This window comes from Euphorbia lathyris, chromosome 4, assembly GCF_963576675.1.
Source record: "Euphorbia lathyris chromosome 4, ddEupLath1.1, whole genome shotgun sequence".
Classification (NCBI taxonomy): Eukaryota; Viridiplantae; Streptophyta; class Magnoliopsida; order Malpighiales; family Euphorbiaceae; genus Euphorbia; species Euphorbia lathyris.
In genome coordinates, this window is record NC_088913.1 from 71,652,690 (window position 1) to 71,665,876 (window position 13,187).

At 36.1% G+C, this 13,187-nt stretch overlaps 1 long non-coding RNA gene across 1 annotated transcript; it reads left to right on the forward strand.

The window, feature by feature from the left end:
* The first annotated feature begins 279 nt into the window (after positions 1 to 279).
* On the forward strand, positions 280 to 3,089 carry LOC136226601 (uncharacterized). The gene is made up of 3 exons (XR_010687784.1): positions 280 to 663; positions 922 to 2,112; positions 2,200 to 3,089. It is a non-coding gene; the product is annotated as an uncharacterized lncRNA (long non-coding RNA).
* Positions 3,090 to 13,187: the final 10,098 nt, after the last annotated feature.

Sequence of the window (13,187 nt, forward strand, 5' to 3'; positions counted from 1 at the left end):
CCACTTACATAATATGCTTCTTGAAGACGCAAACACCCATTACTAGTTCACCCTCAGATGTTTAACTTTCTTCTATTAGCTCTTATATTCCTTTGACATCTTTACTAAAACTCTTTTATCATTTTCCTCAAATATTTTCCTACCTACGATTACGATGTATAACTGTTCTCTCTCTCCACCAACCTCTCTCTCTCTCTCTCTCTCGTATTCATTATTCACCCCTCCTCTCCTCTTCTCTCTACTATTTATACCCCTTCAAACCCCTCCTTTTTTCTTCACTTCTAATGTCTTCCTTCCCTTTTAGTATTTCTCTCAGTATAGCTTGCTTTTTCAACCAAGTGGGTCTTTCCTTACAGATTTCAGTTCAGATTCACCTTTATTCCCCCTTTACCTTTTCCGATTTAGGGTTAGGGTTAGGGTTTCTTTTTCGTTTTTAATTCTGCAAATATTCACTGAGACGATTATACCAAGATCTGAAGAAAACATGAACACCAGTCACTACTTGCTGATGGAGCATCATCAAGATTCACAAGCTTTTATCAAAAGTGGGTTTGATATCACTTTGATAATTTACAAAATGGGAATCTTGATGATGCTGCAGCGGCAATTAGTGCCTATTTGATCTCTCAAGTTTATCTCCCAAACATTCAGCTGAAATTGAAGGTGAAAACTCTAAATGATTCTCTGTTTAAAACAAGAAAAATTAAAAAAAATGTTGTGTTCTTGATAGCTCTGCTGATCTAGTATAAATTAGTTGATTTTTATTATATTTTGTGTTAACATATGTACTATGTTAGCTAGGGTTTTGTGCTGCTGGCACAATTTATTTTAAAAATATTATTTTTATTATAAGTAGTGTTTGCCATAATCCTTAAGGTTTTGAGTGCTCTTTTTTTCTGACTATCTTTTATATACTTTCAGGTGGTTTTTGTACTGTCACCACTCACCACCCGGTCACAGTGAGTATGTCTGTACTTTGTTTTATTTCTGTACCATATCAAATCATGTCTTCCTTTAGTTCCTTACACACTTTGTTGTTTGCTTTAATCTATCTTTGTTGCTGCCTAGGGTTTCTAGCTGAGTTTTCTGGAAGAGATCTCAGATTCAATTCTCGCTAAATACATCCCCGGATGAACTGTGACTAAACTCCGAACAAAATCATAATTTTCTGATACAAAATCTCAAAGATGGGAATAAAAAAAAACTATGTGATTTGTTCTTTAGATCTTGTTTTGCATCTTAAACAAATCTATCTTGAGTTGTGTTTTTTTTTTTTGGGTGTAAATACAAGAAAATTATACCATACAGTCATTTTGCTGGAGCAGTATTGGAAATCATAAGGTTTTCTTGTCTCTTTGTCTGTTGATTTAAATTTACTGCTTCCAATAGTACTGGATTTTTCAGATATTTAGTATTTTCTGACTAGGTTTATCATTAACTGTCTTTTTCTGTATTTAATATGCAGTTTTCACATCAGAATTTCTTTCAAAATAATGTATGCAAGAACTTTGTTTTTTAGATCTTCTTGTTGTAATTTCTAAGGATATCATTGAGAGGGGACTGTGTGGCTTATTGACTATAGGAATTTATATTTTAATGTGCTTTTTTAAATATATTTTTGAAATCTAGGAAAAAATCTATTGGTGAGATCTAGAGTTTGAGTTAAAAAGCTGAAAGGGTCTGACTTTTGTTTGTTGTTTTATTGGTGATGGATATACTGTTGTTGCTTTAACTCCTTCACTTGAAGAATATTTGTCTGGCTAATGGCCATGATCATGATCACAATGGAAGAAACTATTTAATTATTGAGTACCTATTTAAGTTACAATAAAGAATGCAAGTGCAGGTGCAGGTGCAGCTTCAGTTTGGAATCATAGTAGCATTATGGGAATGGCATCCACTAGTTAAAAGAATCAAGAACGAATTAAGATTGGCTCGAGTGATGTTAAGTTGCTTAAGCTAGGTCTCAAGTTGGAAAAAGGCTACTTAAAACTGAATGATTAACCTCAAATCGGTTAATCAGATCCACAAACTAAAAAAGTACTGAGTTGTATGATTCGTTCAGCGTCTAACAAACAATAAATTACAACCCAAAACATGAAGCTAATTAAGGTATATTTATCTCAAAGTTGCTTTTTTAATTATTATCTCTTCAATTTCCTTAGTAAAATTAAGCTGATGATGTTTTCTCCTTGATAGCTTCATACAACAACAACAAACCTTAGCTCCGAAATGATTCGGGTCGGCTAATATAAACCGTCATATGAAACCGTGAAATCAAATCATGTGAGCGACATAAATTCTCTCACTCCACTCCGTCGTATCAACTACCATATTTTCCTGAATCCCTAATAAACTCATATAACTCTCAATCACCCTCTTCCAAGTTTCCCTACCACTCATTATTATATCCTTTTGCCACTCTTCAATTCTTCTAACCGGCGCATCAACCGCCCTTCATCATACATGGACAAAGCACCTTGATAGCTTCATATATATCCTTGGAAAATCTGACTTCAAAATCAGTAGCATTAATACTATTTGGTGGCTGACTTAATAAATGTAATTTTATGGATATCAAGTGAATCTTTGATCAGTAACTACACTTGAAGGATTTATATTGATTATGTTGTTTTTAAGTTTTCATAGCTTTAGTGTATAATCATAATTAGCTGATCATAAGCCTTTGTTTTACATAAGTTTATACAATGTCTAATTTTTTGGGTATAATTCAATGATTCCATGTGTTTGATGTTGATGTTAATGAATTGTTGATACTATAATACAGTGTATTGTTGTTAATTATTGCAGGATAATAATAAATTGGGTAATAAATGGTCTTAGTCTTATTGAGACACAGAGATATTACAAAGAAAGTGACTTTTGAAGTTGACACAAATCCTGCAAACGTGAAACCTTATGCATAATTTAATTCTTCTACTCTTTGGGCAGTGTTTTCTACTTAAACCATCAAAATCATGTGGTAATTGTACTAATCGATTGGATAGGGAATTTTTTAGGTAAATTATCTATTGGGTTTTCAAATGTTGTAATGAGATTCTGCAGGTCTTAAGGTTATTTTGTTTAAAGATGTCTGTCACTCTAGTTTACCTCGAATGACTGTAATATTTTTGTTTCTGGTCTTTTTAGCCCAAAAACAAAAATGTACCAACACTCACTTAACTATCAACGGATGGTTATTTCATCCCTTTTGAACATATGTTTAGAGAGTTGGTTGCTGTTTCGGGTGAGAAGAACTGGGAGCTTTTCATACAAAAAAATTATGTAATATAAAATTACTCAATTTTATACTTTTTTTTTTTTAATATTATGGTCTAATTTTCTTTCAAAAAAAATTATGGTCTAATTTAACGTCTAAAAATTAATATTAATGACTTCAAAATAGAAAATTCCTTGATGAAATTTCAAACATCTTTAATTCTTCAAAACTTTGGTTTTGGTTTTGAGGTCCATTGTTTGGTTAAAAGCCTGAAAGTGATTTTTTTAGAAAGTAATAGAAATGGTGATTTTAAAAAAAAAAATGGTTTCAAATATGGTTCTAAACAATTTTAAGGACCCGTTTGTTTTACATATTGTTTGTTGTTACGGTTTATTGTTTGCTGTTGGAAAAATCTGCCTTTTCAAAAAGTAGGTGATGTAGATTGAAGTCGGGTGAAGGTTTTAATCGTAAACCGACAAAGGTTACAAACTTCTCTAGCTTAACTAGAAGGTTGAGTAAACCCACAAGGATAAACCTTGGTGCTCCAATGGAGGCTTTCCATATCAATATTATCAAAGTTGTTCAACATTACAAAAAGAGAGGCTTAAATACTTCCTCTAAACATGTGAATAAAGACTAAAAACCTTTGAATAGGGTTTCTTAGCAAAGCATGGGAACAAGGGTAAGATGATAAGGTTAGGGAGTAATGGTAGTCTAGTAAATAAGGAGTGATGGCAAAATAGTAATTATCAAGAGTAGAAATGGTCCCCTCTACATGGTGAGAACTTGGAGGAGAAGCAGTCTCCAGCGTAGTACGCCCCGCGTGCCTGGAGTTACGCCCCGCGTGTTTGAGTCTCTGAACTTGGGGATGCTCGTTGATGGCCTTTACGCGTGGCGTCTTCGGGACTACGCCCCGCGTAGTTGAGCTCCTGGACTTGGTGGCTCCGTAGGTTGGGATTTACGCGTGGCGACTTCGAGATTACGCCCCGCATAGTTGAGCTCCTGGACTTGGTGGCCCTATTGGTTGGGATCTACGCGTGGCGTCCTAGGCGTGCGCCCCGCGTACTTGACCTCCTGGGATGATTCTCGCTCAAAACTGCTATCCGCGCCCCGCGTACTAGTTGGGACGCCCCGCGTGCTTGGTTGAACGTTGTTGCCCTTGCTTTCCTCCAATGGTTCCTCTCGTGCCTCGTTTTTAGTATCCGGGTTCATGTTTGCAGACAAGATGCCCTCATCAGTAGGAGTTTCCCGTTTTTATAAAGGGTTACTTTTCAAGTGTAAAAGATAAACATAATCCTAACCAACCACTTAAAACTCCCATTTTGAAGTGAAAATAGTAACCAAACACTCCTAATTTTTTAAAATTTTCATTTTGAGATCGTAAACGGTCATTTTGAAACATAAATTAAAGTTTAATTGTCATAATATTGAAAATGTAAAATTGAGTGAGTTTTAAGTTATTTTTAGAATTCAGTGGTAATACAATAAAAATAAGTAAATTTAAGTGGCTATTGATATAATTTAGGGAAATTTACATAAAAAGTCAGTTTTGAAAAAGTACCTACAATTATATCAAGTTCTAATTTTGAATTATATCAAACTAATAAAATCATTATTTTTAATCTATTTTAAGAATTAGAGTTTATACATTAAGGGTTTAGAATATAAAATAATTACATAATCAGAATTTCATAATGTGATGTAGTTACAATTTTAATTTACCCAAGTAACTTTCAAATTAATATTGCAAATTAATATTATATCATGCAAATTAATATTGCATCTGATATAGTTACAATTTTATAATTAATTATGATATTCATGTAACTCATCCTACAAACAATTTACCTAAGTAACTTTCAAATTAATATTGCAAATACTCCCTGCTTGTGATATAAATTTCAATGAGGAGATATATGATAATAATTCCAAATTATGTCCATTACATACATTATGCCATTTTCCCTTTCACATGACACAAGATACATGACAGACATTTGTTTTCGTGTCATCTGAATATTTTTCGTGACAGTATTTTAACTGTATGTCATCTGAATGCGAAATAAAAAATGCGCTCGATTCTCAGATGAAATTACGATTACAGGATCCTATCATCCAAAGAAAACGCCCATTTTTGTTAAATTTGATGCGCTCAACATATGACACTTCTAATAAATGAATGTCATTGTATGCCGAAAACAAAAAAGCGGCAAATGAAATTTCACTTACGCGGCATACCAAATTTTAGGCGCTCTATATCATTTGACTGAAATTTCAGCTGATATATAAACCCTCTCTCAATCCCAAACCCCAGTTTAGGTTACGCAAGCTTCATCCCTCTCATCCCTCTCATCCCGCTCTATCTCCATGGTTGATTTGAACATGCAATCACTGGGTGAGCTCGAAACATGGTATTGGTAAGCCATATTTTCTTCGTTCCTAGCTGTATTAGAGTATCATTGTTCTTTACTCTATCTTTTCCTCATCCGATTTACTTTGGTGTATGTCGATTTCAGCAGCTGGTATAATGATTTTGTGATTTTCAGACCTATCGTTGAAAGGTTTAGATCTCTCGCTTAGCTACACTGATTTTATTGTATTTAGATTCACTGTTGTAAAGCTTGGGTCTTTATCTTTTTTAATCTAGGGCAAGACAGTGCCTGATACAGTGGATGGTATGAACTTATCTGATTCCTTTTTATTTGAACACTATTTGCAGGGATAGTAAGAATGCTTCAGTACATGGGAAGGCTGACTGAAGAGATTGTCAATCGGTTCATGCCTTTAGCATATGGGAAGATTTCTTTAACTTACTGAATATATATTAATGTTATGTTGGTTTGAACTGATTGGTCATGCCTTTAAAGTGATTGTGTATGTTTGATATACTGTTTTGGAACCTAGAACTCATTGATTTAGGAAACTAGCCTGATTTAGTATATATATTGTTATGTGGGTTTGAACTGAACGATTACATATATGTATGATGTTTTGGGTGATGATGAAATGATTGGTATGAACTGATTGGTTAGATATAATTGTTTAGGAAGCTAGGACTCATAGAGTTTATGTATGAATGATCATTAAGCATGTGGCTGATTAGGCATACTCTAAAGCTTTGAATGTTCATTGAGATTGGCACTACTCTTACACCTATGAGTTATACTGCTAGAAGTGATTGAGTATGTGTATGTGTATGAAACATGCTTATGTATGATGTTCTGTTGATGTTTATGTTTGAGGTTCTGTATGAGTATGTGTACGATTGTTCATTTGGGCATGTAGCTTATTAATCATGCATCAAGTATTAGAGGAACATTGATGAATGATCATTAAGCATGTGACTGATTAGGCATACTCTAAAGCTTTGAATGTTCATTGGGATTGGCACTACTCTTACACCTATGAGTTATACTGCTAGAAGTGATTGAGTATGTGTATGTGTATGAAACATGCTTATATATGATGTTATGTTGATGTTTATGTTTGAGGCTCTGTATGAGTATGTGTACGATTGTTCATTTGGGCATGTAGCTTATTAATCATGCATCAAGTATTAGAGGAACATTGATGAATGGTCATTAAGCATGTGGCTGATTAGGCATACTCTAAAGCTTTGAATGTTCATTGAGATTGGCACTACTCGTACACCTATGAATTATACTGCTAGAAGTGATTGAGTATGTGTATGTGTATGAAACATGCTTATGTATGATGTTCTGTTGATGTTTATGTTTGAGGTTCTGTATGAGTATGTGTACGATTGTTCATTTGGGCATGTAGCTTATTAATCATGCATCAAGTATTAGAGGAACATTGATGAATGATCATTAAGCATGTGGCTGATTAGGCATACTCTAAAGCTTTGAATGTTCATTGAGATTGGCACTACTCTTACACCTATGAGTTATACTGCTAGAAGTGATTGAGTATGTGTATGTGTATGAAACATGCTTATGTATGATGTTCTGTTGATGTTTATGTTTGAGGTTCTGTATGAGTATGTGTACGATTATTCATTTGGGCATGTAGCTTATTAATCATGCATCAAGTATTAGAGGAACATTGATGAATGATCATTAAGCATGTTTTGAAATTGAACATGACCTACGATGATAAGTAAGGACTAAGTTGTCTTGAATAAGTAAGGAATAGACATGCACGAATAAGTTGTCTACTTGTTATAGCATGTTCACTTGAATATACATGTCTACTTGAATAAGTTGTCTACTTGTTATATCATGTTAGGCATACTCTTAAAGCTAAAAATGTTATGAACTCAACTGGCTCATTTTTATTTGAAATGATAAGTAAGGATTCTGAATGCAATTCGTTTATGAAGCATGTATGAAGCATGTATTAAAGGGTACATTTAGGCTAATTGCATGTACTGATATGGCTTGCAAATGATAAGATATATTTTGATTAGATAGAATATACATATACATACGAACTGAATAACAAGTTCTACATAAAGGGTTATGTATGTGCATTGGCCATACTCTTACTATGTTCCTTTCCACTCGGTTTGATATCGTAACAACAACATTAAACATGGTGATAGGTTTATGATGCAATCAGCACAAACAGAGTCCATTGTTTTGACAGCATCATAAACCTCATTACCAAGTTTAGAGTACCACGAGTACAACCCAAGTGGAAGGAGCATTGTAAAAGGGTCAGTTTAGTCTATTTGCACATACATACAAACTGAATAGCAAAGCTCTACTTTATATTACAAAAGGGGGGGATGAGTGTTGCCTTTCGGTTGTAATTGACAGTCCAAAGTTCCTTAGCTGTTCTGACTAGTGAAAGAAAATTTGGAATTGGAATGAGAACCACATTTGGATATCACATTGCCTTTCAATTCTCCTTTCACTTAGTCAAGACAGCTTAGGAGATTTGAACACCCTTCATATTCAGCACAAACAGAGTCCCTTGTGGTGACAGCATCATAACCCTCATTACCAAGTGGAAGAAGCATTATAAAAGGGTCAGTTTAGGAGCACAAAGCTCTACGTTATATATTACAAAAGGGGGGGCATTAAAGGTCCAAAGCTCCTTAACTATTTTGACTAAAGAAAGGAAATTTGGAATTGGAATGAGAACCACATTTGGAGCTCACATTCCCCTCCGATTCTCCTTTCTCTTAGCCAATATAGTTTAGTAGATTTGGACACCCCATATGCTCTTTGCATACTCCTCAGTCCATATCCGGGCGATCCCCTCATACTCTTCCCTGTTGCTGCGGTATTGCTCAACAACTGCTTCTTGCCCAGGAAATGGCTCCTCACTGTGGGGCTGTAGAAGTAGATCATATATATGCCACAGACACTACAAAATGCATAGAATAATTAGAACAAAAATATGATGTTGTATGTTTATCAAATGAAATAGATAAATGGTTGCATTATACCGTGGCAGTGGAAAAGCGATGGTTATTAAGGATACGGGGAAGATGAATCGACCCCTGAGGAGCCACGTTAGGATGATATATCCTATTCCGGAAACAAAACTGAGAATAAGAGGAGAGATGTATTAGTGTATGTTTCATATGGGTGATTATATCTTACTGATCTTAGTTAATATTACTTTTGCAGGTCTGTTTGGGAAATCCGGATGGTAGCTGATTCTGATTTCAAATACACCCCTTTCATATGGGGTGTATTGGGGGCCTTTCATCTTGATCGACCATGTGAAGAAGTTACCATTGAGAGGACCTGTACATTATCATCCAAGAAGAATCATTAGAAATACACAGAAGAAACCAGGAAGGGTTACATAACAACTATGGATTGACATACATACCATTGATGGCCAGAAGCCACCCTGGGTTCTCATCGTACAACTTATTCAAGTCAGCAATTATGTCTCTTGGAGTTTCAACAAGGGGATCCATTGTTGGTAAGTTTTCTGGTTGTTGAAGGTATGATTCTGAATTATGATGCATATATTTATAATGATATGATTGTGGTAAGTGAAAGGCCGTGAAAGGGGAAGGGTCACCTAATTACTACTAAGTTTAGGGTTGTGTGTAATATTAATGACCTGCTTGGCTTTTGCAGATACCAAGACCTTTGGGATTATAGGCCTAATTATTACTCCAAGATATGGATTGACTTATGGAAGATATTGGTTATTATTTTTGTGTTTTAATTTAGAAATGTACTGGTTATTCAAGATATGGATTGACGTTTGGCACAAATGTAAACATATTATGAGTATTGGTCTCCAATAAAATTGAAACCATTGTTATACAGAATTTAATCTTCATATTTTAGAATGTTTCTGTATTCAGGTATAAAAACCATAAATTCAAACGAAGAAGAAGGCATAAAGTGACATTTTAATTTTGAAAAATGTCATCTAAACAGCAATAAAAAGACATTAAAAAAATGTTTCTGTCATATGAAAAAACTCCTTTGACATGGTTGATTAAGACCCGTGCCATCTAAACAGGCTATAACGGCAGAATTTATTATACAAACTGTCACCTCAAATTAAATATGTCAATTTCCCATACGCTAACCTGACGGTTTTAATTGTCAGAATGTCATGTGATGACATTAAAGGTGACGGCAGTAATAAATAAGCTGCATCGTAACAAGGGAAAGATGACAGTAAGAAAATAGGCTAATGTCATGTGTGATGATGAAACATGACAGAACCTAACCATCGTCTGAAGGTGCAATAGACGGCAGCAAGCCCCGTGACAGATTTATATCTCGCGGGACGACGGTTTTTAACCGTCGTCTGAAGAGGGTTTTGGCGTAGTGATATATCATATATTTGGTTTCTGGATGACTTTCATATTGATTTATAAAGTTATTTGGTAGAACTGTTATCTATAACTGTTATCTATTATGATTGTTGTTATTGTTAGTTGTTTGTATTTGTACTAAGCGAATTGTTGTAGCTATCTAATTAGTAGTGTTTTAATTACATCCCAATTTGAGAGCCAATCCCTTGCAGCTTTTGTTGGTCCCGTGTAATGTAATAGGATTAGTTCCAAAGGGGGGGGGGGGGGTAGGAACTAATATAACTTTTTCGCTTAAGTATGCTGACTTAATTAAATGTTTAAATAACTTCACTCAGTTTTGGTCAGCAAAGCTGAGCATGATGTAAGACAGCTTTAGTCAGAGGCTGACTAGAACTGTTTCACTTGTGAGTTGGGAAATAACTCTTAAGGTCAGCTTCCAACTCAGCACTCTGATTACTCAGCGTCGGCTTATACAAATTATATACTGAGTAATTTAAGCAAGCAACACACACATATATATCAAGAGAAGGGTTAGAGATTACTCAGCAGTCTTATCATGGTTCGGCCTCACTGCCTACGTCTAGTCCCCATAATCCTTCCGGGCTTTTTCAATCCACTACTGAGCTTTTTAAAGGTAGAGCACAAACAGTTTACAAAGCAATTAAGTATGCAAGAGTACCGTCCTCTATTCGTCTACTCAATCCTACTGAGCGCTATAACCGAACACTCAGATTTTCTCTACCACTGAGTACTAAAACCGAGTACTCAGCTTGGCTCTCTCAACCTTTACAATTGGTACAAGATTTGTTCTTTCTAAACAAAGAACACTTTAGATGAATACAAATTCACTGTAGACTTTTACACAGAGATTGGATTTGGGTGTAAGAACTTGTTTTTTTTTTATTTAGACATCTTCTATTTTGGATTTTCACTCTTGTGAAGATTTGCTTTTCTGTCTGTGCTTTCTTGTATTTCGGCCAAGGATCCAAGTGATGAACTTGTCCTTTTATAGCAATTTCTGAAGCTCCAATGATTTGAATTCGGACATATCCGTTGAATTCAAACGGTCTTCTTTCGTCATTGATAGGTCAGCATTCAGCAATTGCAGGCCAATCCCGTCGTCTGAATTTAGCAGGCGCTAGGCTTGCCAGTTTCGTCTTCTTGCGCCAGGTTTCGTCTTCTAGCGCCAGGTTTGTCTTCTTGCCAAACGCCATGTGATCCATGCGTCTCGAAAAGGTCTCTTGGTGTAATTCCGAGGCTTTTGAATTGGTGCAGACCTTTGTCGAACTTTGTCTTCTAGTCAACGGATCATTGGTGCTGTCCTGACGAACACTCAGCTTGACTTAATTGACGTTGCCCTTTTAAGATCTCCTTTGACGAGGCTGAGTTACGTTCTACTCAGCTTCTTCGGTCAACTTCGTCTTCAAGCGTTAGTTCTGAAGAAGACTTTTCTTTTATGATGCTGAGCTGTGTTCTACTCAGCTTCTGTGGCTCATGCTGACTTCGTTCTGTCTTACTTTTTATTCATGTTCTCATTTATTAATATACTCAACATTGAACAAACACATTAGTACAATTAAATCAAAGCACTTAAATTTAATTGTCTTAATCATAGGATTAACTTAAATAATTTTGTCAAATCAAAATCATGTAGAAAGGTGTTTCAACAGCTTTCAGGTACTGATCAACCGTCAATACTTCGTTGACATGGACCAGCTTGTTACGTCCATACCATCTAAACCAACAGATGATCACCAATTCATAAAAAAGCTCCCTAGGCAACTGTTTTTGTTTTCCAGCCAAGAACAGAAATCGTCGGTCTTCTCTTTCCACCTCTAGTCATCCCCGGGCCAATTCCGCCATAATTCCTTTGATAGTCCGCAGTCCCTAAAGATGTGAAGGATGCTCTCCGGGGACTTATTACAAGAAGGGCACAACATCGGCGCATTAATCCTTCTCCTCCTCAGACTTTCATAACACGGCAGGATATTTTTGAAAGCTTTCCACAAGAAGTGCTTAACCTTAAGAGGGAAATTCACCCCCGGTTCCGATTCACCATTGATGACGATGCACCACAAATTGCAGCTCTCCTGCGATCCTCATGAAGAAAATACCCCGTGCGAACAGTATACATTCCATTTTTGGTTAGTGGCCAGTAGGTGATATCTTCGAGGAGCCTTCTGCTCAGCGGGATCTTCACAATTTCCTTCGCTTCATCCTCGCTAAACAATTCCTTGATCAGGCCTATCCTCCAAATACCCAACTCTTGAACAATGAGGTTGTCAACAGTTGAGAAGTCGACATTCACTAGCTTTGTTAAGGGACGGTTAGCAGGAAGTGAAGTTACCCATTTTGAAGCCCAAATGTCAATTGAACACCCGTCACCCACCTTCCATTGCAGCCCCGACACTACTAAATCTCTTCCTTTTAATAATCCTTTCTAGATATAGCTAGAGTTTCTTCCCTTAGTAGTAGATTGAAAATCTGACTCAGGATGGTATTTAGCTTTGAGGACTTTTGCACATAATGAAGTTGGGGTAGTAATTAACTTCCAGGATTGTTTTGCAACCATGGCTAGGTTGAAAGACTCAAACCATCAGAAGCTTAGGCCTTCGGTAGCTTTTGTCTTCCACAAGACGTCCCACAAAAGCCAATGAACCGAACGTTTCGCCTCTCCGCCGCTCCACCAGAATCTTCCAATCATTGATTTCAAATCGTTACAAAAACTCTGAGGAACCAAAAAACAACTCATCAAGTATTGAGGTATAGATTGTGCAACGGCTTTAATCAAAATTTCTCTCCCACCACTAGATAGAAGCTTCTCTCCCCATCCTTGTAGACGTTTTGCGAGTCTCTCAAGTAAAAATTGGAAGATAGCCTTTTTTGAACGTCCAACAAGAGTTGGCATTCTTAAGTATTTAGGAAAATGCCCAACTTCCTTCACCCCTAGCAAATTCATCAACGCCACCTTCCTCGCGTTCACAACGCCTCTACTAAAGGAGACTTCAGATTTGTTGAAATTCACTTTTTGTCCCGAAGCACTTTCATAATCTGCTAACACGCTTTTAACCACACTAATTTCCTTTTCATTCCCCCGCCCGAAGATAATAGAGTCGTCGGCAAACAGTAAATGGCTAATAACAATCCCCGGATTTCCCATTCTAATACCATGCAGAGAACCACATCTCTCTTTCCTTTCTGATTCTG